General features: G+C 40.6%; 1 non-coding gene across 1 annotated transcript; it reads left to right on the forward strand.

The window, feature by feature from the left end:
• The first annotated feature begins 3,326 nt into the window (after positions 1 to 3,326).
• Positions 3,327 to 3,460, forward strand: LOC143777265 (U8 small nucleolar RNA). The gene has a single exon (XR_013216061.1). It is a non-coding gene; the product is annotated as a U8 small nucleolar RNA (small nucleolar RNA).
• The last annotated feature ends 21,247 nt before the right edge of the window (positions 3,461 to 24,707 follow it).

Below are 24,707 nucleotides of genomic sequence, written 5' to 3' on the forward strand. Positions count from 1 at the left end.
GTGCAGTCACTGTGTACATACATTACATTACTGATCCTGAGTGACATCCTGTATTATACTCCAGAGCTGCACTCACTACTCTGCTGGTGCAGTCACTGTGTACATACATTACATTACTGATCCTGAGTGACATCCTGTATTATACCCCAGAGCTGCACTCTTTATTCTGCTGGTGCATTCACTGTGTACATACATTACATTACTGATCCTGCATTACCTCCTGTACTATACCCCAGAGCTGCACTCTCTATTCTGCTGGTGCAGTCACTGTGTACATACTTTGCATTACTGATCCTGAGTGTCATCCTGTATTATACCCCAGAGCTGCACTCACTATTCTGCTGGTGCAGTCACTGTGTACACACATTACATTACTGATCCTGAGTGACATCCTGTATTATACCCCAGAGCTGCACTCACTATTCTGCTGGTGCAGTCACTGTGTACACACATTACATTACTGATCCTGAGTGACATCCTGTATTATACTCCAGAGCTGCATTCACCATTTTACCAGAAGATCAGCTGTGTGGCCAGCAGTTGGCGCTGTGGCTTAGTTAGTTAAAGTGCCTGTCTAGTAAACAGGAGAACCTGAGTTCGATTTTTGTGATGGATTTTTTTAAATCAATTTTATTATCACATTAATTAGTAAACTAGTTGATCTCCTGAGTTGAGGAACATAAACAGTGATTTGTTTTTCAGCAAAGCTCTCCATTCTTTCAGGTGGCAGCACGTAATAGCACATTTCTGATGATATCAGTTGATGCCCAATGGTTTACAATAAACCCACAAAGGTCGGCTGTCAGTAGGTCTGGTATGGAGACATTGCGGTACATAGGACAACCCCTTTAACAGCAAGTGATGAGGTAGGTTTGTGAACTTTACCGGAATTGTCCTATAAATAACAAGTGGCACCAATACACAGGAAAGATAATAAATCTATTTTCCCTAGTGGTCCATCTGCTGAGGATCCCCCTCCAATCTTGACAATAGGGGCTCAAGGTGGAGCTGTAGTGAGCATGTGCGTCCACCACTCCCGTAGCTAGTGATTGGGGCAATGGTCGCACATGCTCAGTACGGCTTCATTCATGCCTATATGACATTACCTACTGGAATGGGAGTATCCTAAAGTAAGATGGATGATCTTAAAGGGGTTAAATGCGAGCCAGAAGAGCGACCGCTGAGTAGAGATGTAAATGTCGTACATCAAGTCCAAGTGACTGCGTGGACCTCAGAGCCAGAAGAACGACCGCTGAGTGGAGACGTCAATGCTGTACATCATCCCCAAGTGACTGCATGGACCTCAGAACCAGAAGAACAACTGCTGAGTGGAGACGTCAATGCTGTACGTCATCTCCAAGTGATTGTGTGGACCTCAGAGCCAGAAGAACGACCACTGAGTGGAGATGTCAATGCCGTACATCATTCCCAAGTGACTGTATGGACCACAGAGCCAGAAAAACGACCACTGAGTGGAGATGTCAATACAGTACATCATCTCCAAGTGACTGCATGGACCTCAGAGCCAGAAGAACGACCACTGAGTGGAGATGTCAATGCCATACATCATCCCCAGGTGACTGTGTAGATCTCAGAGCCAGAAGAACGACCGCTGTGTGAAGATGTTAATGCCTTACGTCATCCCCAAGTGGCTGTGTGGACCTCAGAACCAGAAGAACGACTGCTGAGTGGAGACGTCAATGCCGTACGTCATCTCCAAGTGACTGCATGGACCTCAAAGCCAGAAGAACGACCACTGAGTGGAGATGTTAATGCCGTACATCATTCCCAAGTGACTATGTGGACCTCAGAGCCAGAAGAACGACCGCTGAGTGGAGACGTCAATGCCATACATCATCTCCAGGTGACTGTGTGGACCTCAGAGCCAGAAGAACGGTCGCTGAGTGGAGATGTTAATGCCGTACGTTATCTCCAAGTGACTGCGTGGACCTCAGAGCCAGAAGAATGACGAGGACTGTAGACATCGTTCATGTTCTTCGCCACTGACTTTGTGGACCTCAGCATCAGTAGAACGCCTGGCAACCAGAGGCGGCGTATTCCGTCAGATGAGGGCCTAGAACAGATGTAGTGTGGAAATGTTAGTATTTTAACCCAAAGGTATATACATTTGTTGCGTCCTGATGAACTAGTCACAGTGCTCCGAAACGCGTTGAATTAAACCATAATTTCATGTTAATCATCCCTTCGGACTTGTATACTTCAAGTTGCACGGAGACAATTCACTTTCTGTGCACTTTTTTGCTTTGGTTGGTTACGAGGAAGACCGGAGGATCTGCAGCAGCCGACATCTCTATGAGCCTGTGTATGGGCTCTATCTATCGGAATTAGACTCTTACTATCCAGATCAGACCCTATTGCGCCATTGACCTTCCAGCAGCTTCCCGTTATAGCCGTCACTCTTTAAGATGGATCGGGATTCTGTCAGCAGAATACAGGCTGCCATGTTGTCTGCTGAACACCTCAGCCCCCTGACCGGACCCCGCTGGCCATTTGTATTTGCCCCCTCCATCTTAGGCAGGGACTGAGAGACACATAGGAAGAGAATGCCCGAAAGAGACATCCAATCAGGGAGCTGCTTTCATTCTCAAAAGGGCAGCTGAGGCAGGAGAGCTGGAACTTGATTGGTTGCTCTGGAGTTATCCATCTCTAGCATCTTAAACGATGCCACCATTTTACTGTCACATGACGACCACACACCGATCGCTAACGGCGACCATTCCCAGACAACAGCAAACACAGAGGGCGACACATCTTATTCAGGCAGCCCCTGGTAGCATTAATCCTCTATATGTAGCTCAGTGGTCACTACAATTCCCAGCATGCCCTGATTTATATATGTCAGTCCTACATATTACTGTTTCAGAGGCGCTGCCACTAATAAGGAATAATGCCCTCACTTAAGATGGCTGAATCTGGCACAGATATGGTAACAGCAGGATCCTGCCCTTCTCCAGAATGGCCGCGGCACCAGTGCGGTACAAGCGTACGCTGTCGCCCCCTTATGGACACAGCTGTATAATCAGGCTAGTGACGTAATGACGCTGACGTATACCCATTTCTAACATTCGGTGGCGTCAGCGAGGCGGCAGGCTGAGGTATGCAAATAACTATTCGCGATGCACTATGGGTAAAACGAGGCCGATGCTAACACTTTACATTTATCACTATAAAATCAGACAGATATGACGTAGGAGTCATGTGACCGCACCCGGCGCTTATTACACAACTTTATACAATCAGTGAGACTCCATAATGTGGATGAAAAGTGCGGGAAGTGCGGCCCCTGCCGAGAGCGGAGGGAAGTATCGTCAGTGAGGTTAATCCTTACCTGTTCCTCCTCCGGGAGAAACAGACATGATGAATGGAGGAGGCTGAGTGTGTGATTACACCGAGCTCCGCACCGCCCTGACCGACAACTCGGGGTGCGTGACGTTCTGAGACGATCCCTGACGAGCGGGTTATTGTAAAGTTATAAGAGCAGATTGTGGCCGCTCAGGCCGGTGGCGGGTGAGGTTGTTAGTACCATAATCCCAGGTTATTGCCCTGTGTGGCGGTTTCTTCACTTTTTACCTCACGTTTTCTCTGGTAGCCCATGTTATTGTTATATGTGGGCGTTCGCTCACTTTTTTACCTCACATTTTCTTTTTGCAGCCCATGTTATCGCATTTTGTGGCCGTAATCTCACTTTTTACCTCACGTTTTCCTTGGTAGCCCATGTTATTGTTATATGTGGGCATTTACTCACTTTTTTTTCTTTACTTTTTCCTTTGGTAAGCCCATGTTATTGCACTTTGTGGCCAATTTCTCACGCTTTTCACTGGTAGCCCATGATATTATGTGTGGGTGTTCACTCACTTTTTTACCTCATGGTTTTTCTTTGGTAGCCCATATTAGGCTACGTTCACATTTGCGGTCCTCGCCGCAGCGTCGGGCGCCGCAGCGGCGCCGCATGCGTCATGCGCCCCTATATTTAACATGGGGGCGCATGGACATGCGGCGCACTTGCGTTTTGCGCCGCATGCGTCGCTGCGGCGCCCGCGTCGGTGCGCAGAGGACGCAGCAAGTTGCATTTTTGCTGCGTCCAAATTCAATGAAAAAAACGACGCATGCGGCGCAAAACGCAGCGTTGTGCATGCGTTTTGCTGCGTTTTTATTTGCGTTGTGCGTTGCGGCGCCGACGCTGCGGCGCACAACGCAAATGTGAACGTAGCCTTATTGCATTTTGCGGACATTTTCTCATTTTTTACCTCACATTTTTCTTTGGTAGCCCATGTTATTGCACTTTAAGGCCGAGTAGCTGAAGAGCCCGGCGTTGCCTGGGCATAGTAAATATCTGTGGTTAGTTATAGCACCTCACTTCTCATTTTCCCCTCACATCTCTCATTTTCCCCCTCACATCTCTCATTTTCCCCTCACTCTTATTTTCCCCCTCCTCTCATTCCCCCCAACACTTGTCATTTCAACGTCACATCTGTCATTTTCCGATCACTCCACTATTTTCCCTCATCCCTTATATTCCTCTCATTTTACACTCACACCTTTTCATTTTCACCTCACACCTCTCATTTTCACCTCACACCTCTAATTTCCCCCCCGGTATATACATGTTTGTCATCTCCCTTATATATAGTATACACCTTTATGTCATCTCCTATATATGTAGTATATACCAGTATGCCATCTCCCTGTATATAGTATAAACCTGTATGTAATTTCCCCTGTAAGTAGTATATTCCTGCTGTATGTCATCATCTCCTGTATATTGTATATACCTATGTGTCAACTCTTCCTGTATATAGTATATACCTGTATGTCATCTCTTCTGTATATAGTATATACCTGTATGTCATCTCTTCTGTATATAGTATATACCTATATGTCATCTCCTGTATATAATATATACCTGTATGTCATCTCCCCTGTATATAGTATATACCTGTGTGCCATCTCCTCTTATATATAGTATATACCTGTATGTCATCTCCTTCTGTATATATTATATAACTGTGTCATCTCCTCCTGTATATAGTATATACCTGTATGTAATCTGTATATAGTATATACCTGTAAATCATCTCCTGTACATAGCATATACCTGTGTGTCATCTCCTCTTATATATAGTATATACCTGTATGTCATGTCCTTATGTATAACGTATATACCTGTAAGTCATCTCCTCCTGTATATAGTATATATGTGTGTCATCTCCTCTTATATATAGTATATACCTGTATGTCATCTCCTGCATATAGTATATACCTGTGTGTCATCTCCTCTTATATATAGTATATACTATACCTGTATGTCATCTCCTCCTGTATATAGTATATACCTGTGTGTCATCTCCTCCCGTATATAGTATATATCTGTATGTCAACTCCCCTGTATATAGTATGTACCTGTGTGTTATCGACTCCTGTATATAGTATAAATCTGTATGTCATCTCCTGTATATTTCATATACATGTGTGTCATCTCCTGTATATAGTATATACCTGTGTCATCTCCCTGTATATAGTATACACCTGTATGTCATCTCCACTGTATATAGTATATACCCGTAAGTCATCTCCTCCTGTATATAGTATATACATGTGTGTCATCTCCTCCTGTATATAGTACATACCTGTGTGTCATCGACTCCTGTATATAGTATATACCTGTGTCATCTCCTCCTGTATATTGTATATACCTGTGTGTCATCTCCTCCTGTATATAGTATATACCTGTGTCATCTTCCCTGTATATTGTATATACCTGTATGTCATCTCCCCTGTATATAGTATATACCTGTAAGTCATCTTCTCCTGTATATAGTAGATACCTGTATGTCATCTTCTCCTGTATATAGTAGATACCTGTATGTCATCTCCTCCTGTATATAGTATATACCTGTATGTCATCTCCTCCTGTATATAGTATACACCTGTATGTCATCTCCTCCTGTATATAGTATGTACCTGTATGTCATCTCCTCCTGTATATATTATATACCTGTATGTCATCTCCTCCTGTATATTGTACCTGTATGTCATCTACTCCTGTATATAGTATGGACCTGTGTGTCATCGCCTCCTGTATATAGTATATACCTGTATATCATCTCTTCCTGTATATTGTATATACCGGTATGTCATCTCCTCCTGTATATAGTAAATATATGTGTGTCATCTCCTCCTGTATATAGTATATACCTGTGTGTCATCTCCTCCTGTATATAGTATATACCTGTGTGTCATCTCCTCCTGTATATAGTATATACCTGTGTGTCATCGCCTCCTGTATATAGTATATACCTGTATATCATCTCTTCCTGTATATTGTATATACCGATATGTCATCTCCTCCTGTATATAGTAAATATATGTGTGTCATCTCCTCCTGTATATAGTATATACCTGTGTGTCATCTCCTCCTGTATATAGTATATACCTTTGTGTCATCTCCTGTATATAGTATATACCTGTGTGTCATCTGCTCCTGTATATAGTATATACCTGTGTCATCTCCCCTGTATATTGTATATACCTGTATGTCATCTCCTCTGTATATAGTATATACCTGTAAGTCATCTTCTCCTGTATATAATATACACTTGTATGTCATCTCCTCCTGTATATAGTATATACCTGTATGTCATCTCCTCCTGTATATAGTATATATGTGTATGTCACCTCCTGTATATAGTATATACATGTATGCCATCTCTTCCTATATATAGTTTATACCTGTATGTCATCTCCTCCTGTATATTGTATATACCTGTATGTCATCTGCTCCTGTATATAGTATATACCTGTGTGTCATCTCCTCCTGTATATAGTATATACCTGTATGTCATTTGCCTTGTATATATATATATATATATATATATACCTGTATGTCATCTCCCCCTTATATTGTATATGCCTGTATGTCATCACCTCCTGTATATAGTATATACCTGTATATCATCTCTTCCTGTATATTGTATGTACCTGTGTGTCATCTCCTGTATATAGTATATATATGTGTGTCATCTCCTCCTGTATATTGTATATATCTGTGTGTCATCTGATCCTTTATATGGTATATACCTGTGTGTCATCTCCTCCTGTATATAGTATATACCTATATGTCATCTCTGTTATGACCTGGTGGTTAGGAGCACCTGGAATGACGTGATGGTTAAACTAGAAGACAGGACAAGCTCTGGGAAGTGGGATCTCTGCTGACCGCAAACTCTAATCCTATCGCACACACTAGAAATAGCCGTGGAGCGTACCTAACTCTCCCTAGACGCCTCTTCACAGCCTAAGAGCTAACTACCCCTAAAGATAGAAACCTTGCCTCAGAGAAATTCCTCAAAGGAAAAGGCAGCCCCCCACAAATATTGACTGTGAGTTAAGAGGAAAGTCACAAACACAGGAATGAAACAGGTTTTCAGCAAAGGAGGCCAGACTTACTAAATAGACTGAGGATAGGAAAGGGATCTATGCGGTCAGCAGAAAAAACTACAAAAAGCCACGCAGAGTGTGCAAAAAGACCCCCGCACCGACTCATGGTGCGGAGGTGCCACTCTGCACCCCAGAGCTTCCAGCTAGCAAGGCAATATTATGTTAGCAAGCTGGACTAGAACTTAGCAAGTACTAATAAATATATTCAGTTCACAATGAACAACAAATGAACTAGCAGGGACTTAGCTTCTGCTGGAGTAGACAGGTCATCAGAGAGATCCGAGAGGGATCTGAACCAGTACCGATACAATGACAGCTGGCATGAAGTAACAATCTGAGTGGAGTTAAATAGAAAAGCCAGCCTAGCCGCAAACGAGGGCAGCTGAGGAAACAACCTCAGAACCAGCAGTTCCACTCACAGCCACCAGAGGGAGTCCACGAACAGAACTCGCCGAAGTACCATTCATGACCACAGGAGGGAGTTCGAGAACGGAATTCACAACAGTACCCCCCCTTGAGGAGGGGTCACCGAACCCACACCAGAGCCCCCAGGCCAATCAGGACGAGCCAAATGAAAGGCACGAACCAAATCGGCAGCATGGACATCGGAGGCAACAACCCAGGAATTATCCTCCTGACCATAGCCCTTCCATTTGACCAGGTACTGAAGTTTCCATCTCGAAACACGAGAATCTAAAATCTTCTCCACCACATACTCCAACTCCCCCTCAACCAACACCGGAGCAGGAGGGTCAACGGAGGGAACCATGGGCGCCACATATCTCCGCAACAACGACCTATGGAACACATTATGGATGGAAAAAGAAGCTGGAAGGGCCAAACGAAACGACACAGGATTGAGAATTTCAGAAATCTTATAAGGACCAATGAAACGAGGTTTAAACTTAGGAGAAGAAACCTTCATAGGGACATAACGAGACGAAAACCAAACCAAATCCCCAACACGAAGTCGGGGACCAACACGACGATGGCGGTTGGCAAAACGTTGAGCCTTCTCCTGGGACAATGTCAAATTGTCCACTACATGAGTCCAAATTTGCTGCAACCTGTCCACCACAGAATCCACACCAGGACAGTCCGAAGGCTCAACCTGCCCTGAAGAAAAACGAGGATGAAAACCAGAATTACAAAAAAAAGCGAAACCAAAGTAGCCGAACTGGCCCGATTATTAAGGGCGAACTCAGCCAATGGCAAGAAGGTCACCCAATCATCCTGATCAGCAGAAACAAAGCATCTCAGATAGGTCTCCAAAGTCTGATTAGTTCGTTCGGTTTGGCCATTTGTCTGAGGATGGAAACCCGAAGAAAAAGACAAATCAATGCCCATCAGCACAAAAGGATCGCCAAAACCTTGAAACAAACTGGGAACCTCTGTCCGACACGATGTTCTCCGGAATGCCATGCAAACGAACCACATGCTGGAAAAATAATGGAACCAAATCAGAGGATGAGGGTAATTTAGGCAAGGGTACCAAATGGACCATCTTAGAGAAGCAATCACAAACCACCCAGATGACCGACATCCTTTGAGAGACAGGGAGATCAGAAATAAAATCCATGGAAACATGCGTCCAAGGCCTCTTCGGGACTGGCAAGGGCAAAAGTAACCCACTGGCATGAGAACAGCAGGGCTTGGCCCGAGCACAAGTCCCACAGGACTGCACAAAAGAACGCACATCCCGTGACAAGGAAGGCCACCAAAAGGACCTAGCCACCAAATCTCTGGTACCAAAAATCCCAGGATGACCAGCCAACACTGTTGTGATTCGGTTATTTGGCTCCCCCAGTGGTCGCTTGTGGTACTGGTGTCTTGTGAGCTTTTCACCTGTTTCTATCAGGATGTGGGAGTTTCCTATTTAGCCTTGTTCCTCAGTCATTCCAATGCCGGCCATCAATGTAACCAGAGTCTTTCTGTTGCATGTACCTGCTCCCAGTCTGCTGACCAGCTAAGTTGGACATTTCTGTCCTTAGTCTATTTTTGTATGTTTTGTCCAGTTTGCAGTTATGTGATTCTCTGCAGCTGGAAGCTCTTGTGGGCTGAAATTGCCACTCCGGTGCCATGAGTTGGCACATGAGTTTAAGGTAATTTCAGGATGGTTTTTGATAGGGTTTTGTAGCTGACTGCGAAGTCCACTATTGTATCCTTCTGCTATCTAGTTAGTGGGCCTCGCTGTGCTAAATCTGTTTTCATACTACGTTTGTCTTTTCACCTTAACTCACCGTTATTATATGTGGGGGGCTACTATCTCCTGTGGGGAATTTTCCTCTGGAGGCAAGCCAGGACTGTGTTTCATCTATTAGGGGTAGTTAGTCCTCCGGCTGGTGCGAGACGTCTAGCGAAAACGTAGGCACGTTCCCTGGCTACTATTAGTTGTGTGTATAGGTTTAGCATCGCGGTCAGCTCTAGTTTCCATCACCTGAGAGCTTGTCCGTTTTTCTATGTTTCTGATGTTCCCCTGCCATTGGGAACCATAACACAACACCGAACAATGAACCTCAGAGATAACTCTACTAGTCCATCTATCAGGGACAAATAGTTTCTCCGCTGGACAACGGTCAGGTCTATCAGCCTGAAACTCCTGCAGCGCCCGCCGCAAATCAGGTGAGATGGCAGACAGAATTACCCCCTCTTTGAGAATACCAGCCGGCTCAGAAACTCCCGGAGAATCAGGCACAAAACTCCTTGAAAGGGCATTGGCCTTCACATTCTTAGAACCCGGAAGGTATGAAACCACAAAATTGAAACGGGAGAAAAACAGCGACCATCGAGCCTGTCTAGGATTCAACCGTTTGGCAGACTCGAGATAAGTCAGATTCTTGTGATCCGTTAAAACCACCACGCGATGCTTGGCTTCCTCAAGCCAATGTCGCCACTCCTCGAACGCCCACTTCATAGCCAACAGCTCCCGATTGGCAACATCATAATTACGCTCAGCAGGCGAAAACTTTCTAGAAAAGAAAGCACATGACTTCATCACAGAGCCATCAGAACTCCTTTGAGACAAAACAGCCCCTGCTCCAATCTCAGAAGCATCAACTTCGACCTGAAAATGGAGCGAAACATCTGGCTGACACAACATAGGGGCCAAAGAAAAACGACGTTTCAACTCCCGAAAAGCCTCAACGGCCGCAGAGGACCAATTCACCACATCAACACCTTTCTTAGTCAAATCAGTCAACGGTTTAACAACACTAGAAAAATTAGCGATGAAGCGACGGTAAAAATTAGCAAAGCCCAGGAATTTCTGAAGGCTCTTCACAGATGTAAATAAATAACTCAAGGCAAGGGATATGCAGAACCACACGTGTACATAAATGGACAGTATGAATTTATACGTGCACATATACCCAAAACAATGGACGTAATACTAGACAACTCGGAAATTTCATATATAAACATAGAGAACAAAAACCGAACTGATGTCCATATAATAATTGATTTTATTGAGAAAAAATAACACTACATAAATTGGTAGGGGACGAGAAAGAAACCAAAAAGGTATGGCACACAAAGGAGATACAGCAGCATGGAATACACAGTCTCAAAATATAGCAATACCATATGAATAAATAAATAAATAAATAAATAAATACATATATATCATATAATAAAGGACTGGTAAATGTTGATGTTAGTCTGTTTGTCCCAGCATAAAATACCACAAAAATAGTAATAAATAAATATATGTGTGGGCAAAGTGCAAAGACTAGTGCAAAAATAAGGTGCACAAGTGCAAAAAATTTTTTTAAGTGAGCTGCTCGGGTAACAACTAACTACAGGTAACTGCCATCTGATGTCTAGGCACTGATCCTAGAATAGTTCCAATTACTCCCCATAAATGATTAAATATTTACAAGTGTAACAATCATAATGGGAGGAAAAGAAAGTGAAGCAAAGAAAGAGCGCCCCGGGCAGGTTTTACCTGAAATGCTGCTGTCTCCAGGATGTGCCAGTCCCCGACGCGCGTTTCGGCGCTAGCCTTCGTCACGGGGTGTAATATTAAAATCAGTAAATCCTAGGCCACCAGGGCCATTGGAATCAGACCCACCACTACCAAAAAGTTGATTTATACGGCTGAGCCAGGATTGTTCCTTGGCTTTTAGGTCCATAGCCAGAGGGGAAACCTGTGCGAAACACAGCAGATAAGATTAAATAAATAACTCAAGGCAAGGGATATGCAGAACCACACGTGTACATAGATGGACAGTATGAATTTATACGTGCACATATACCCAAAACAATGGACGTAATACTAGACAACTCGGAAATTTCATATATAAACATAGAGAACAAAAAGCGAACTGATGTCCATATAATAATTGATTTTATTGAGAAAAAATAACACTACATAAATTGGTAGGGGACGAGAAAGAAACCAAAAAGGTATGGCACACAAAGGAGATACAGCAGCATGGAATACACAGTCTCAAAATATAGCAATACCATATGAATAAATAAATAAATAAATAAATAAATAAATAAATACATATATATCATATAATAAAGGACTGGTAAATGTTGATTTTAATCTGTTTGTCCCAGCATAAAATACCACAAAAATAGTAATAAATAAATATATGTGTGGGCAAAGTGCAAAGACTAGTGCAAAAATAAGGTGCACAAGTGCAAAAAATTTTTTTTAAGTGAGCTGCTCGGGTAACAACTAACTACAGGTAACTGCCATCTGATGTCTAGGCACTGATCCTAGAATAGTTCCAATTACTCCCCATAAATGATTAAATATTTACAAGTGTAACAATCATAATGGGAGGAAAAGAAAGTGAAGCAAAGAAAGAGCGCCCCGGGCAGGTTTTACCTGAAATGCTGCTGTCTCCAGGATGTGCCAGTCCCCGACGCGCGTTTCGGCGCTAGCCTTCGTCAGGGGGTCAATCTCAGAAGCATCAACCTCGACCTGAAAATGGAGTGAAACATCTGGCTGACACAACATAGGGGCCGAAGAAAAACGACGTTTCAACTCCCGAAAAGCCTCAACGGCCGCAGAGGACCAATTCACCACATCAGCACCTTTCTTAGTCAAATCAGTCAACGGTTTAACAACACTAGAAAAATTAGCGATGAAGCGACGGTAAAAATTAGCAAAGCCCAGGAATTTCTGAAGGCTCTTCACAGATGTAGGCTGAGTCCAATCAAAAATGGCCTGAACTTTAACAGGATCCATCTCGATAGTAGAAGGGGAAAAAATGAAGCCCAAAAAGGAAACCTTCTGAACTCCGAAGAGACATTTAGACCCCTTCACAAACAAAGAATTAGCACGAAGGACCTGGAACACCATTCTGACTTGCTTTACATGAGACTCCCAATCATCCGAAAAGACCAAAATATCATCCAAATATACAATCATGAATCTATCCAAATACTTTCGGAAGATGTCTTGCATAAGGACTGAAACACAGATGGAGCATTAGAAAGCCCGAATGGCATCACCAGGTACTCAAAATGGCCCTCGGGCGTATTAAATGCTGTTTTCCATTCATCGCCCTGTTTAATACGCACAAGATTATACGCCCCTCGAAGATCTATCTTGGTGAACCAACTAGCCCCCTTAATCCGAGCAAACAAATCAGACAGTAGAGGCAAAGGGTACTGAAATTTGACCGTGATTTTATTAAGAAGGCGGTAATCTATACAAGGTCTCAGAGAACCATCCTTCTTGGCCACAAAAAAGAACCCTGCACCCAACGGTGACGACGACGGGCGAATATGCCCTTTCTCCAAGGACTCCTTTATATAACTCCGCATAGCGGCGTGTTCCGGCACAGATACATTGAAAAGTCATCCCTTAGGAAATTTACTACCAGGGATCCAATTAATAGCACAATCACAATCCCTATGAGGAGGTAGGGCACTGGATTTGGGCTCATCAAATACATCTTGGTAATCCGACAAAAACTCAGGGACTTCAGAAGGAGTAGAGGAAGAAATTGACAACAACGGAACATCACCATGTACCCCTTGACAACCCCAACTGGACACCGACATTGATTTCCAATCCAATACTGGATTATGGACCTGTAGCCATGGCAAACCCAACACGACCACATCATGCAAATTATGCAACACCAAAAAGCGAATATCTTCCTGATGTGCAGGAGCCATGCACATGGTCAACTGAGTCCAATACTGAGGTTTATTCTTGGCCAAAGGCGTAGCATCAATTCCCCTTAATGGAATAGGATACTGCAAGGGCTCCAAGAAAAAACCACAGCGCCTGGCAAACTCCAAGTCCATCAAATTCAGGGCAGCGCCTGAATCCACAAATGCCATAACAGAGTAGGACGACAAAGAGCAAACCAGAGTAACGGACAAAAGAAATTTAGGCTGTACAGTACCAATGGTGACAGACCTAGCGAACCGCTTAGTGGGCTTAGGACAATCAGAGATAGCATGAGTGGAGTCACCACAGTAAAAACACAGCCCATTCTGACGTCTGTGCTCTTGCCGTTCAGCTCTGGTCAAAGTCCTATCACATTGCATAGGCTCAGGGCTCTGCTCAGAGGATACCGCCAAATGGTGCACAACTTTACGCTCACGCAAGCGCCGATCGATCTGAATGGCCAAGGACATTGATTCATTAAGACCAGCAGGCGTGGGGAAACCCACCATAACATCCTTAAGGGCTTCAGAAAGACCCTTTCTGAAAATTGCCGCAAGGGCACACTCATTCCATTGAGTAAGCACAGACCACTTTCTAAACTTCTGGCAATATACCTCCGCTTCATCCTGACCCTGACACAAAGCCAGCAAGATTTTCTCTGCCTGATCTACAGAGTTAGGTTCATCACAAAGCAATCCAAGTGCCAGAAAAAACGCATCTACATTAAGCAATGCAGGATCTCCTGGCGCAAGGGAGAATGCCCAGTGTTGAGGGTCGCCACGTAACAAAGAAATAATGATTTTCACTTGCTGAATGGGGTCACCAGAGGAGCGGGGTTTCAAAGCAAGAAACAGTCTACAATTATTTTTGAAATTCAGAAATTTAGATCTATCCCCAGAAAACAAATCAGGAATTGGAATTCTAGGCTCTAACATCGGATTCTGAACTACATAATCTTGAATGCTTTGTACCCTTGCAGTGAGTTGATCAACACAAGAGGACAGACCTTGAATGTCCATCTCTACACCTGAGTCCTGAACCACCCAGAGGTTAAGGGGAAAAGAAAGACAAAACACACTGCAGAGAAAAAAAAATGGTCTCAGGACTTCTCTTATCCCTCTATTGAGATGCATTAACACTTTGTTGGCCAGCTGTACTGTTATGACCTGGTGGTTAGGAGCACCTGGAATGACCTGATGGTTAAACTAGAAGACAGGACAAGCTCTGGGAAGTGGGATCTCTGCTGACCGCAAACTCTAATCCTATCGCACACACTAGAAATAGCCGTGGAGCGTACCTAACTCACCCTAGACGCCTCTTCACAGCCTAAGAGCTAACTACCCCTAAAGATAGAAAATAAAGCCTTACCTTGCCTCAGAGAAATTCCCCAAAGGAAAAAGCAGCCCCCCACAAATATTGACTGTGAGTTAAGAGGAAAGTCACAAACACAGGAATGAAACAGGTTTTCAGCAAAGGAGGCCAGACTTACTAAATAGACTGAGGATAGGAAAGGGATCTATGCGGTCAGCAGAAAAAACTACAAAAAGCCACGCAGAGTGTGCAAAAAGACCCCCGCACCGACTCACGGTGCGGAGGTGCCACTCTACACCCCAGAGCTTCCAGCTAGCAAGGCAATATTATGTTAGCAAGCTGAACTAGAACTTAGCAAGTACTAATAAATATATTCAGTACACAATGAACAACAAATGAACTAGCAGGGACTTAGCTTCTGCTGGAGTAGACAGGTCATCAGAGAGATCCGAGAGGGATCTGAACCAGTACCGATACATTGACAGCTGGCATGAAGTAACGATCTGAGTGGAGTTAAATAGAAAAGCCAGCCTAGCCGCAAACGAGGGCAGCTGAGGAAACAACCTCAGAACCAGCAGTTCCACTCACAGCCACCAGAAGGAGTCCACGAACAGAACTCGCCGAAGTACCATTCATGACCACAGGAGGGAGTTCGAGAATGGAATTCACAACACATCTCCCCTGTATATAGTATATACCTGTATGTCATCTCCACTGTATATAGTATATACCTGTATGTCATCGCCTCATGTATATAGTATATACCTGTATGTCATCTCCTGTATATTGTATATACCTGTGTGTCATCTCTTCCTGTACATAGTATATACCTGTGTGTCATCTCCTCCTGTATGTAGTATATACTTGTGTGTCATCTCCTCTTATATATAGTATATACCTGTATGTCATCTCCTTCTGTATATAGCATATACCTGTGTGTCATCTCCTCTTATATATATTATATACCTGTATGTCATCTACTTCTGTATACAGTATATACCTGTGTGTCATCTCCTCTTATATATAGTATATACCTGTTTATCATCTCCTGTATATAGTATATACCTATATGTCATCTCCTGTATATAGTGTATACCTGTATGTCATCTCCCCTGTATATAGTATGTACATGCTGTATGTCATCTCCTTCTGCATATGGTATATACCTGTGTGTCATCTCCTCCTGTATATAGTATATACCTGTATGTCATCTCCTTCTGTATACAGTATATACCTGTGTGTCATCTCGTCCTGTATATAGTATATACCTGTATGTCATCTGCTTATAGTATATACCTGTAAGTCATCTCCTCCTGTAAATAGTATATACCAGTGTGTCATCTCCTCTTATATATAGTATATACCTGTATGTCATCTCCTGTATATAGTATATACCTGTATGTCATCTCCTCCTGTATATAGTATATACCTGTGTGTCATCTCCTCCTTTATATAGTATATACCTGTATGTCATCTCCCCTGTATATAGTATAAACCTGTATGTCATCGCCTCATGTATATAGTATATATCTGTATGTCAACTCCTCCTGAATATTGTATATACCTGTGTGTCATCTCCTCCTGTATATAGTATATACCGGTGTGTCATCTCTTTTATATAGTATCTACCTGTGTGTAATCTCCTCCTGTATATTGTATATACCTGTGTGTCATCTCCTCCTGTATATAGTATATACGTGTGTCATCTTCCCTGTATATTGTATATACCTGTATGTCATCTCCCCTGTATATAGTATATACCTGTAACTCATCTTCTCCTGTATATAGTAGATACCTGTATGTCATCTTCTCCTGTATATAGTATATACCTGTAAGTCATCTTCTCCTGTATATAATATACACTTGTATGTCATCTACTCCTGTATATAGTATATACCTGTATGTCATCTCCTGTATATAGTATGCACCTGTATGTCATCTCCTCCTGTATATATTATATACCTGTATGTTATCTCCTCCTGTATATTGTACCTGTATGTCACCTGCTCCTGTATATAGTATATACCTGTGTGTCATCTCCTCCTGTATATAGTATATACCTGTATGTCATCTGCCCTGTATATAAATATTCCTGTATGTCATCTCCTCCTGTATATAGTATATGCCTGTATGTCATCGCCTCCTGTATATAGTATATACCTGTATATCATCTCTTCCTGTATATTGTATATGCCGGTATGTCATCTCCTCCTGTCTATAGTAAATATATGTGTGTCATCTCCTCCTGTATATTGTACATACCTGTACCTGTGTGTCATCTGATCCTTTATATAGTATATACCTGTGTGTCATCTCCTCCTGTATATAGTATATACCTGTGTGTCATCTCCTCCTGTATATAGTATATACCTGTGTGTCATCTCCTGTATATAGTATATACCTGTGTGTCATCTGATCCTGCATATAGTATATACCTGTGTCATCTCCCCTGTATATTGTATATACCTGTATGTCATCTTCCCTGTATATAGTATATACCTGTAAGTCATCTTCTCCTGTATATAATATGCACCTGTATGTCATCTCCTCCTGAATATAGTATATACCTGTATGTCATCTCCTCTGTATATAGTATATACGTGTATGTCATCTCCTCCTGTATATAGTATATACCTGTATGTCATCTCTTCTTATATATAGTTTATACCTGTATGTTATCTCCTCCTGTATATTGTATATAGCTGTATGTCATCTCCTCCTGTATATTGTACCTGTATGTCACCTGCTCCTGTATATAGTATATACCTGTGTGTCATCTCCTCCTGTATATAGTATATACCTGTATGTCATCTGCCCTGTATATAAATATTCCTGTATGTCATCTCCTCCTGTATATAGTATATGCCTGTATGTCATCGCCTCCTGTATATAGTATATACCTGTATATCATCTCTTCCTGTATATTGTATATGCCGGTATGTCATCTCCTCCTGTATATAGTAAATATATGTGTGTCATCTCCTCCTGTATATTGTACATACCTGTACCTGTGTGTCATCTGATCCTTTATATAGTATATACCTGTGTGTCATCTCCTCCTGTATATAGTATATACCTGTGTGTCATCTCCTCCTGTATATAGTATATACCTGTGTGTCATCTCCTGTATATAGTATATACCTGTGTGTCATCTGATCCTGTATATAGTATATACCTGTGTCATCTCCCCTGTATATTGTATATACCTGTATGTCATCTTCCCTGTATATAGTATATACCTGTAAGTCATCTTCTCCTGTATATAATATACACCTGTATGTCATCTCCTCCTGTATATAGTATATACCTGTATGTCATCTCCTCCTGTATATAGTATATACGTGTATGTCATCTCCTCCTGTATATAGTATATACCTGTATGTCATCTCTTCCTATATATAGTTTATACCTGTATGTCATCTCCTCCTGTATATTGTATATACCTGTATGTCATCTGCTCCTGTATATAGTATATACGTGTATGTCATCTCCTCCTGTATATAGTATATACCTGTATGTCATCTCTTCTTATATATAGTTTATACCTGTATGTCCTCCTCCTGTATATTGTATATACCTGTGTGTCATCTGATCCTGTATATAGTATATACCTGTGTCATCTCCCCTGTATATTGTATATACCTGTATGTCGTCTTCCCTGTATATAGTATATACCTGTAAGTCATCTTCTCCTGTATATAATATACACTTGTATATCATCTCCTCCTGTATATAGTATATACCTGTATGTCATCTCTTCCTATATATAGTTTATACCTGTATGTCATCTCCTCCTGTATATAGTATATACCTGTATGCCATTTGCCCTGTATATATATATGTATATATATATATATATCGTATATTCCTGTGTGTCATCGCCTCCTATATATAGTATATACCTGTATATCATCTCTTCCTGTATATTGTATGTACCTGTGTGTCATCTCCTGTATATAGTATATATCTGTGTGTCATCTCCTCCTTTATATGGTATATACCTGTGTGTCATCTCCTCCTGTATATAGTATATACCTATATGTCATGTCCCCTGTATATAGTATATAACTGTATGTCATCTCCACTGTATATACCTGTATGTCATCGCCTCATGTATATAGTATATACCTGTATGTCATCTCCTCCTGTATATTGTATATACCTGTGTGTCATCTCTTCCTGTACATAGTATATACCTGTGTGTCATCTCCTCCTGTATGTAGTATATACTTGTGTGTCATCTCCTCTTATATATAGTATATACCTGTATGTCATCTCCTTCTGTATTTAGTATATACCTGTGTGTCATCTCTTATATATAGTATATACCAGTATGTCATCTACTTCAGTATACAGTATATACCTGTGTGTCATCTCCTCTTATATATACTATATACCTGTATGTCATCTCCTGTATATAGTATATACCTATATGTCATCTCCTGTATATAGTATATACCTGTATGTCATCTCCCCTGTATATAGTATGTACATGCTGTATGTCATCTCCTTCTGCATATGGTATATACCTGTGTGTCATCTCCTCCTGTATATAGTATATACCTGTATGCCATCTCCTTCTGTATACAGTATATACCTGTATGTCATCTCGTCCTGTATATAGTATATACCTGTATGTCATCTCCTCCTGTAAATAGTATATACCAGTGTGTCATCTCCTCTTATATATAGTATATACCTGTATGTCATCTCCTCCTGTAAATAGTATATACCAGTGTGTCATCTCCTCTTATATATAGTATATACCTGTGTGTCATCTCCTGTATATAGTATATACCTGTGTGTCATCTCCTCCTGTATATAGTATATACCTGTGTGTCACCTCCTGTATATAGTATATACCTGTGTGTCATTTGCTCCTGTATATAGTATATACCTGTGTCATCTCCCCTGTATATTGTATATACCTGTATGTCATCTCCCCTGTATATAGTATATACATGTAAGTCATCTCCTGTATATAATATACACTTGTATGTCATCTCCTCCTGTATATAGTATATACCTGTATGTCATCTCCTGTATATAGTATATACGTGTATGTCATCTCCTCCTGTATATAGTATATACCTGTATGTCATCTCTTCCTATATATAGTTTATACCTGTATGTCATCTCCTCCTGTATATTGTATATACCTGTATGTCATCTGCTCCTGTATATAGTATATACCTGTGTGTCATCTCCTCCTGTATATAGTATATACCTGTATGTCATTTGCCTTGTGTGTATATATATATATACCTGTATGTCATCTCCCCCTTATATCGTATATGCCTGTATGTCATCACCTCCTGTATATAGTATATACCTGTGTATCATCTCTTCCTGTATATTGTAAGTACCTGTGTGTCATCTCCTGTATATAGTATATATCTGTGTGTCATCTCCTCCTGTATATTGTATATATCTGTGTGTCATCTGATCCTTTATATGGTATATACCTGTGTTTCATCTCCTCCTGTATATAGTATATACCTATATGTCATCTCCCCTGTATATAGTATATACCTGTATGTCATCTCCACTGTATATAGTATAAACCTGTATGTCATCGCCTCATGTATATAGTATATATCTGTATGTCAACTCCTCCTGAATATTGTATATACCTGTGTGTCATCTCCTCCTGTATATAGTATATACCGGTGTGTCATCTCTTTTATATAGTATCTACCTGTGTGTAATCTCCTCCTGTATATTGTATATACCTGTGTGTCATCTCCTCCTGTATATAGTATATACGTGTGTCATCTTCCCTGTATATTGTATATACCTGTATGTCATCTCCCCTGTATATAGTATATACCTGTAACTCATCTTCTCCTGTATATAGTAGATACCTGTATGTCATCTTCTCCTGTATATAGTATATACCTGTAAGTCATCTTCTCCTGTATATAATATACACTTGTATGTCATCTACTCCTGTATATAGTATATACCTGTATGTCATCTCCTGTATATAGTATGCACCTGTATGTCATCTCCTCCTGTATATATTATATACCTGTATGTTATCTCCTCCTGTATATTGTACCTGTATGTCACCTGCTCCTGTATATAGTATATACCTGTGTGTCATCTCCTCCTGTATATAGTATATACCTGTATGTCATCTGCCCTGTATATAAATATTCCTGTATGTCATCTCCTCCTGTATATAGTATATGCCTGTATGTCATCGCCTCCTGTATATAGTATATACCTGTATATCATCTCTTCCTGTATATTGTATATGCCGGTATGTCATCTCCTCCTGTCTATAGTAAATATATGTGTGTCATCTCCTCCTGTATATTGTACATACCTGTACCTGTGTGTCATCTGATCCTTTATATAGTATATACCTGTGTGTCATCTCCTCCTGTATATAGTATATACCTGTGTGTCATCTCCTCCTGTATATAGTATATACCTGTGTGTCATCTCCTGTATATAGTATATACCTGTGTGTCATCTGATCCTGCATATAGTATATACCTGTGTCATCTCCCCTGTATATTGTATATACCTGTATGTCATCTTCCCTGTATATAGTATATACCTGTAAGTCATCTTCTCCTGTATATAATATGCACCTGTATGTCATCTCCTCCTGAATATAGTATATACCTGTATGTCATCTCCTCTGTATATAGTATATACGTGTATGTCATCTCCTCCTGTATATAGTATATACCTGTATGTCATCTCTTCCTATATATAGTTTATACCTGTATGTTATCTCCTCCTGTATATTGTATATACCTGTATGTCATCTCCTCCTGTATATTGTACCTGTATGTCACCTGCTCCTGTATATAGTATATACCTGTGTGTCATCTCCTCCTGTATATAGTATATACCTGTATGTCATCTGCCCTGTATATAAATATTCCTATATGTCATCTCCTCCTGTATATAGTATATGCCTGTATGTCATCGCCTCCTGTATATAGTATATACCTGTATATCATCTCTTCCTGTATATTGTATATGCCGGTATGTCATCTCCTCCTGTATATAGTAAATATATGTGTGTCATCTCCTCCTGTATATTGTACATACCATTACCTGTGTGTCATCTGATCCTTTATATAGTATATACCTGTGTGTCATCTCCTCCTGTATATAGTATATACCTGTGTGTCATCTCCTCCTTTATATAGTATATACCTGTGTGTCATCTCCTGTATATAGTATATACCTGTGTGTCATCTGATCCTGCATATAGTATATACCTGTGTCATCTCCCCTGTATATTATATATACCTGTATGTCATCTTCCCTGTATATAGTATATACCTGTAAGTCATCTTCTCCTGTATATAATATGCACCTGTATGTCATCTCCTCCTGAATATAGTATATACCTGTATGTCATCTCCTCTGTATATAGTATATACGTGTATGTCATCTCCTCCTGTATATAGTATATACCTGTATGTCATCTCTTCCTATATATAGTTTATACCTGTATGTCATCTCCTCCTGTATATTGTATATACCTGTATGTCATCTCCTCCTGTATATTGTACCTGTATGTCACCTGCTCCTGTATATAGTATATACCTGTGTGTCATCTCCTCCTGTATATAGTATATACCTGTATGTCATCTGCCCTGTATATAAATATTCCTGTATGTCATCTTCTCCTGTATATTGTATATGCCTGTATGTCATCGCCTCCTGTATATAGTATATACCTGTATATCATCTCTTCCTGTATATTGTATATGCCGGTATGTCATCTCCTCCTGTATATAGTAAATATATGTGTGTCATCTCCTCCTGTATATTGTACATACCTGTACCTGTGTGTCATCTGATCCTTTATATAGTATATACCTGTGTGTCATCTCCTGTATATAGTATATACCTGTGTGTCATCTCCTCCTGTATATAGTATATACCTGTGTGTCATCTCCTGTATATAGTATATACCTGTGTGTCATCTGATCCTGTATATAGTATATATCTGTGTCATCTCCCCTGTATATTGTATATACCTGTATGTCATCTTCCCTGTATATAGTATATACCTGTAAGTCATCTTCTCCTGTATATAATATACACCTGTATGTCATCTCCTTCTGTATATAGTATATACCTGTATGTCATCTCCTCCTGTATATAGTATATACGTGTATGTCATCTCCTCCTGTATATAGTATATACCTGTATGTCATCTCTTCCTATATATAGTTTATACCTGTATGTCATCTCCTCCTGTATATTGTATATACCTGTATGTCATCTGCTCCTGTATATAGTATATACGTGTATGTCATCTCCTCCTGTATATAGTATATACCTGTATGTCATCTCTTCCTATATATAGTTTATACCTGTATGTCCTCCTCCTGTATATTGTATATACCTGTGTGTCATCTGATCCTGTATATAGTATATACCTGTGTCATCTCCCCTGTATATTGTATATACCTGTATGTCGTCTTCCCTGTATATAGTATATACCTGTAAGTCATCTTCTCCTGTATATAATATACACTTGTATATCATCTCCTCCTGTATATAGTATATACCTGTATGTCATCTCTTCCTATATATAGTTTATACCTGTATGTCATCTCCTCCTGTATATAGTATATACCTGTATGCCATTTGCCCTGTATATATATATGTATATATATATATCGTATATTCCTGTGTGTCATCGCCTCCTATATATAGTATATACCTGTATATCATCTCTTCCTGTATATTGTATGTACCTGTGTGTCATCTCCTGTATATAGTATATATCTGTGTGTCATCTCCTCCTTTATATGGTATATACCTGTGTGTCATCTCCTCCTGTATATAGTATATACCTATATGTCATGTCCCCTGTATATAGTATATAACTGTATGTCATCTCCACTGTATATACCTGTATGTCATCGCCTCATGTATATAGTATATACCTGTATGTCATCTCCTCCTGTATATTGTATATACCTGTGTGTCATCTCTTCCTGTACATAGTATATACCTGTGTGTCATCTCCTCCTGTATGTAGTATATACTTGTGTGTCATCTCCTCTTATATATAGTATATACCTGTATGTCATCTCCTTCTGTATTTAGTATATACCTGTGTGTCATCTCTTATATATAGTATATACCAGTATGTCATCTACTTCAGTATACAGTATATACCTGTGTGTCATCTCCTCTTATATATAGTATATACCTGTATGTCATCTCCTGTATATAGTATATACCTATATGTCATCTCCTGTATATAGTATATACCTGTATGTCATCTCCCCTGTATATAGTATGTACATGCTGTATGTCATCTCCTTCTGCATATGGTATATACCTGTGTGTCATCTCCTCCTGTATATAGTATATACCTGTATGCCATCTCCTTCTGTATACAGTATATACCTGTATGTCATCTCGTCCTGTATATAGTATATACCTGTATGTCATCTCCTCCTGTAAATAGTATATACCAGTGTGTCATCTCCTCTTATATATAGTATATACCTGTATGTCATCTCCTCCTGTAAATAGTATATACCAGTGTGTCATCTCCTCTTATATATAGTATATACCTGTGTGTCATCTCCTGTATATAGTATATACCTGTGTGTCATCTCCTCCTGTATATAGTATATACCTGTGTGTCATCTCCTGTATATAGTATATACCTGTGTGTCATTTGCTCCTGTATATAGTATATACCTGTGTCATCTCCCCTGTATATTGTATATACCTGTATGTCATCTCCCCTGTATATAGTATATACATGTAAGTCATCTCCTGTATATAATATACACTTGTATGT

This window comes from Ranitomeya variabilis, chromosome 5 (assembly GCF_051348905.1).
Source record: "Ranitomeya variabilis isolate aRanVar5 chromosome 5, aRanVar5.hap1, whole genome shotgun sequence".
NCBI lineage: Eukaryota > Metazoa > Chordata > Amphibia > Anura > Dendrobatidae > Ranitomeya > Ranitomeya variabilis.